We start from the raw sequence: 6659 nt of genomic DNA, 5'->3' as shown, positions 1-6659 counted from the left end.
TGTCTTGGTGAGTTATTGTAAGACAGAACTAGTGACCTGCAGCTGTCGAAGTATTGACTAGCCTTTGTAATCATTACTGCGAATGGTAGTGAGAGCCGCATCGTCGTCAAACATCAGTTCCCTAATCAGGATATGTCCTCTCCTCGTTTTGGTCAAGCCAGTTTAAGAAGCCTTCCATCCAATCTACTGTGGATATATACTCCATCTTCCAAGGCGCTATGAGAGTACAGACGAAACAATTCCGAATAGTGTTGATGGCCAAATCCCATCCTTGTTTTACCCTGATCTTGATACCGGTACCTAAAAGTCTTAGAGGAAGAACTGTCAAACTTTACAGTTCCTATCATGTGAAGCTGACAGTAGTTTCAATAGCATATTCGGACAGACAATTTTCACTAGTAAAAACCACATCTGCTTAGTGTGAGCATATTGCTAAGTGAAGTTCATATTTCTACTACTTTCTACTCAAGTCACCCAAGAGAAATTTTATTTAAAACGAAAACTTTTTATAATGCATTTTTCTTTTCTTTTTTTTTTTAAACTAAAGGAGAATACTACATCCAAAAACCTGATTTGATTGTCACTAACTTTCAAATTGAATGATTTGATTGTCACTAACTTTCAAATTGAAGGGGATCTACTACAAGTGAGATTTTTATTTACTTTCTCCAATAACATTGTGTGTTGTAATTTTTAAAAACATACATATATCACTTTAAATTACTTGTCCTTGTGAAATAATAGGTAAAAAATCACCTTAATTACATGTTATAATGTTATATTTAATCCTATGCATAAAATTCATTTACATTTTTAAAAAAATCAGTAAAGCAGGCCTAATTGTAGAGAAAAAAATATTTCTTGTGATTGCATTGAAATCAGCTTTAAAGATGCTGTCCATTGTTGTTATAAAGTAGTCTTACATTTTTTTATTAGCAAATATATATATTTATAACATGTCTAAACTAGTTTGAATTTCTTTTCTTTTTTTCTCAGCTGCTCATGAATTTTGAGATTGTACAGCAAATAGAGGAACAAATTTTATCTGCTTCCACTTAGACAAACAGCATGGAAATGTGCTATTCTAATGAGTAGAAGATATTTGTCATTTAGAGTATCATGTGTCATTGACTAATGAAAACAAAATGCAACAGCAAATTGTCAGTCCACACATTCCAAGATGAGGAATAGAACAGTATAAGCTACTTTCATTGATGCATTAAATTATTTATACAAAAATGTATTGTTAACCCAGTCATCACTCCATTTTTTAATTAAGCCAGTTACAGTAACAATGAAGGGATGAAATTTCAGATAATATTCTGTTTGTTTTATGAAATAAGAATAGGCCTACATCAGAAATTGAAATGGTCATCTTCAGTAATTAATGTTTCATTTAAAAATGATAATTATATTAATACATATTTGATGTACAAACAAATGAAAACGATTCAAATAATTTTTTTTGTGAAGCATAGATGATTAAACTTGTAAGTGTCAGAACAATACTACATCGACATTAACTTATTATTATAGACTTTTTACATGAATGTATCTTAAGCTTGACTGAAAGAGAAAGTTGCTTTAATTTAAATAATAAAATTTAATAGTCTGAACATGTAACTAAAAATTGAAAAATGCTAACATTTATTGACAAGTGAATATTGGTAATGATGTGCTTTCTATTTTAATAAGTCAATAATATTAGTAAGAACAATATTATCTTCACTTTCTTAATATTATAAACACAATATTTCAATAAAAGTATATTAGGAGTATAGTAAAGTATATTAGAGGTTGTACATAAATAATGCTATGGGAACATATTATGAAACAAAAATATTACACAAAAAAAAGGAATAGTATAATTAATAACAATATTTAATCTTTGACATTATATTCAGTAATATTAAGAAAATTTAATGAATCATTAAATGCATTTGAAAGTGAAGGGAACAGATTTAAAAATAACTTCAGGAAATTTTCTGCACAAGCATGCTGAGGTAACCCAAATAAAGAGAGTCATTGAATATTGTACTGAGTGTTTGAAACAATTTTTTACTGCATACATTAAAATATAAACATATCTTTGCAAATTTAAAGGGAGAATTCGAAGACTGCTTTTATTCTTTTTGCACTAAGATAAAAGTATTAAATTTTAAGCTGCCCTACTTACTGGAAGGAGGCCTTGTGGCTTAGCGGTAAAGTGCTTGGCTTCTGAACCGGGGTTCGAATCCTGGTGAAGACTGGAATTTTTAATTTGAGTCTGAGTCCACTCAGCTCTAATGGGTACCTGACATTGGTTGGGGAAAGAAAGGCGGTTGGTCATTGTGCTGGCCACATGACACCCTCATTAACCGTAGGCAACAGATTGTCAGAAACAGATGATCTTTACATCATCTGCCCTATCGATCACAAGGTCTGAAAGGGAAACTTTACTTTTTTTTTATTTACTGGAAGTTTCGTAGGAAGAGTTTCTGGCATAACAAGTGAGTTTTATGGCATCCATCCTATTGATAAACTCTTAGGAATAAGAAAGCATCATTTCTTCTTGAAATATACATCTGCGGAAAAGAAAAGAACAATTGCTTTTAATGTGAGCAATAATAAAATTCTAATTAAATTTTTAAAATCTCCAAAATATTTATAGTGACTTAGTTCAAAGAATTATGTAAAGACTTTCTTTAAGCATTTTCTCAACTCATCTGACATCCTTTTCCAACAAAATAACTGGTTAATCTGTACTTCTAATTGAGAATTGTTGCATAATATATTTAATTCTTATGCAAGAAAGTATCATTTGAAGGAAAAGACCTTAGATAACAAAAGAGTGGTATTGGCCTGCATGAGCCAATTATCACTTTAAAAATACCCTGCACAGGCTGGAGGGAATATAATATGTTTTATTTACAACATAACAACAATGTTGTGTAAATATTCACCTAGAAAATTAGCTTTAAATAAAATAGCACATGGATTCTTACAATTAAAATAGACTTACATAACGTTTAAAAATAAATTATTAATTACTTAAAAACTTACTGTTAAATATGTATTTATACAGCTTCTGGCACTGTGTGCAAACTCCTTTGAAAACAATAAGAACATACTGTGGCAGTATCTGGGTAAATACTTGAATCCACACATTGAATGGTAGCAATTAGAGCCCTTTGGGTACCATTCAACATCCTTTGTGTACTTCTTTGGTAGTTAAGAGAAAAGTTAAGATCTAGATCTACAGTGAATAAATAGCACAATTTGGTACCTACTGGATTGTGTGAGAATAATGAAAAAAGAAAATAGAACCAATTAGAATGTCTAGTCCAATCTAGTACAGTTGTTTATATCTAGGCAAGATATGAGTTGTGATCAAAAGAGCTAGATCTAGTACATGAGTAGGGCCTATGTTAATGGGCAATGGGCGGCAATGGCTGTAGAAAGTAGTAGCCTATTGCTTATCATAAACATTAAATCTGTAGACTACAGTGTAGTGTATAATCAGTGTATAGGAATAGATCTAGATACAGATTCTAGATCTTATAAGTATATGAGTCTAGGTCTATTATTATTATATAAAATATAGAAACTAGATATAGATTAGAGTCGTTAGTAAAGATAGGGTAGATCTTCAAATAGTTTAAAGAACGATCTGTGACACTGTGAGCCAAGCACTTCCATTCTTGATTCACATATGATATGAAGAAGCTAAGGCTAAGACGAAGTTTAAGTTAACAAGTCAGGAAGTCAGATTAATTTTATTTTTAATCATCATGTTGATCATGCCATGATCAAGGTAAGATGAAGTTGATCATCTAGACTTGAGATTTACCCTAGATCTAGTCTAGAGTCGACTAGAGCTAGATTCTATATAATAGGGGGCCTATATAGATTCTATATCTTGATTCTCTGGGTTTATCAGGTACACAAAGATGAATCTAGCAATTCGACGTTCATATTTTTAGTCATAATTTTGTTAAGAGTACTATAGGCATAGCCAGATTTTTATAAAATCAAATTATTATTTTACCAACTTAAAAAAGGGGCATTTACATAAATCAGTATAGTTCCATGCATAAATAGTGTTCTATTATATATATATATATATATATATATATATATATATATATATATAGTGTGTTGTGTGTACGGTCATATTTGTAGATAAAGTTTAAAGCCATAGGTCACTACATCTGGGTGAAAGTCTATATGTTTATGTGTACAATCACTTTCTATTGAAGTAGAGCCTAATGATTCTAAAATTTTATTGGGCGAAGAAATATTGGAAACAATATCAGATCTTTTTATAGCTTTTAGAAGAATTTGATGTTATTTGGGATTCTAGTTTGTTAAAAAAAAAAACAACTAAAAACTTGAAGGCCGAAATTTTTATGCAGATTTTTCAGTTAGTCATACATACATCATTAATTATTTTTTTTTATGGTTGATTTTCCATTACTATAGATAAAAATGCACATTATCTTGAAATTAAAATCAAATTGAATAATAAAAAAAAATAGGTGTAGATCTGAACAAAAGTTGGTAAAGGTGTAAGATTGTAGGCTTATTGATTCACTATATTGTTATTTTATTTAGACTGACTCATTCACAGACTTAACTTAGGTCTATATCACCCATTATATACAAAGTTAATAAATGACACTCTCAAAAATGTATTGACTCTTTCAGTAAATCGCTTATCACATTTAAAATATACATAGTAAAAATAATAATAATTATCAAATGAGATAAAAAAAAACAACAACAAACAAATAATCCAAACTGGCAGCACCAATTAGCAGACAATCAATGTCGTAAACAAGAATACACGAAATACAGGCTTGGCTAATTAGTCTATATTGGCGAAGAAAATCAGTTACAAAGCTTTATAGTCATAGATCTATGTCACAAATTGATTTGTGCACACTTACCTCTGTAACATCGTATATGACAATTAAGTTTCCATTTATGATTTGCTGTAAAAGTGGTGATAAAAATCTTCGCGAATGGTTTCTATATATAGTAAAAAATTCTACTGGAAGTCAATTTACCATGCAACCAAAGACGCCTCGGTGAATGGAACTTATTCTTAGTTACCTAAGTGTTGGTAGACCATGTAATATATAGTCTATGGCCATACCAAGTGATACTTGCGTACTTTTTATTTTCCAAGAATTAATTTTCCTAAATGATATAAATACTTAAATGATAAATATTAATACTTAGTGCGGGGAAAACACCAAGCCAAAGTTTGTTGGCGCGGGCAGTCAGTGCCTGAAAAGTGTTGACCTACTCACAACTTTGGTTAATACAAGTTTTTACTAGCCAGTAAATCCCCAAAACTTGGGTAAATCATAGGTAGACGTGTGCAAAACATAGGAGAAAGTTTTTTAAAGAAAATCTTTTTCTTAATGAATCAAAGTTGGAAATATTTCCAATTCTTTCTGAATTTCTGTCCATGAAGGCAAAAAGTTATAAACCAATCGTCTGGAGAAACTCCCATAAGGAAATCTCGTTTCTGTTTTTGACGTGGACACGTGACGTTGTCGTTTGCTATGGAAAATATTACGAGTGTCAAGTTTTCATAGTAAAGATAACAATTCATCTAGCAGTAAGAGGACTTGATATAGAGAAGATAACAATTCATCTAGCAGTAAGAGGACTTGATATAGAGAAGATAACAATTCATCTAGCAGTAAGAGGACTTGATAGATGAGATAATCAACATTTCCAAAACAAATGTAGTCAGTACGTTATTACACTTATATTTTATATTCAAGTTATTATGTTTTATATGGCCAGTCATTACGTCCACATTTTATTTTGAGCTAGTAGTATGTTATATATGGCCAGTTATTACATATTATATTCAGGTGAATACAAAGTGATATCTTCAGCTCTTTGCATTGATAGAAGAAATACATCAGATTGGCAATTAATAAACATTTCTCTGCCCAAAGCAAACTAGTTTAATATTGTTATTAAAAGAAGAATTTTACTTTTTTAACGATGTTTCAGCAACACATTATAACTGAAATCTTGCTGTCAGAAGCTAAACAGGAATCCAACAGTTAGTCTACATTCTTGCTATTACATTGTCAAATAAATGCTTATGAGAATTACTTAATTTTGTTTTAAGAATCTGAACATAGGTTAGACATTTGTTGATACACATGTCAGTGTTTGGGTGTTCTGTTTACAAAAATACTATTTACTTAGTGGAAACAGAAAGTTGTACACTACTGACCATTTTCATCACAAGTGTTCACATCTCACAGTCAGCAATCAAGAACAAGGAATAGATCTGGGAGTGATCTGGGAAAATGTGTCGGGGGAACGATTGAAACCTATAGAAAACACAAGAACTAGGAAAATTGAGAAAGTTTTGATCCAATAAGCAATGTCAAGGATGCTTAATTGTAAGATCATTTTTGTCAATGAAATATCTCAAGAGTTGATCTTCCTCATCAATTCTGCTTTATTGCCTTTAGCTGTTGTCCAGTTGTTTTTTTTATACAGAGTATATTTTGAGTTGTAGCCCTTGTCACAGAGGAAATAGTACTACTTCCTCTCTACTGTGATACTGCTCTTACTTTCGGTTTTAAACACAAGACTTGAGAACTTTTGATTCAGCAGCTGCTCAACAAGGCACACAAATGACC

This window comes from Biomphalaria glabrata, chromosome 1, assembly GCF_947242115.1.
Source record: "Biomphalaria glabrata chromosome 1, xgBioGlab47.1, whole genome shotgun sequence".
Classification (NCBI taxonomy): domain Eukaryota; kingdom Metazoa; phylum Mollusca; class Gastropoda; family Planorbidae; genus Biomphalaria; species Biomphalaria glabrata.
Note: the sequence above shows the minus strand (reverse complement) of the source record.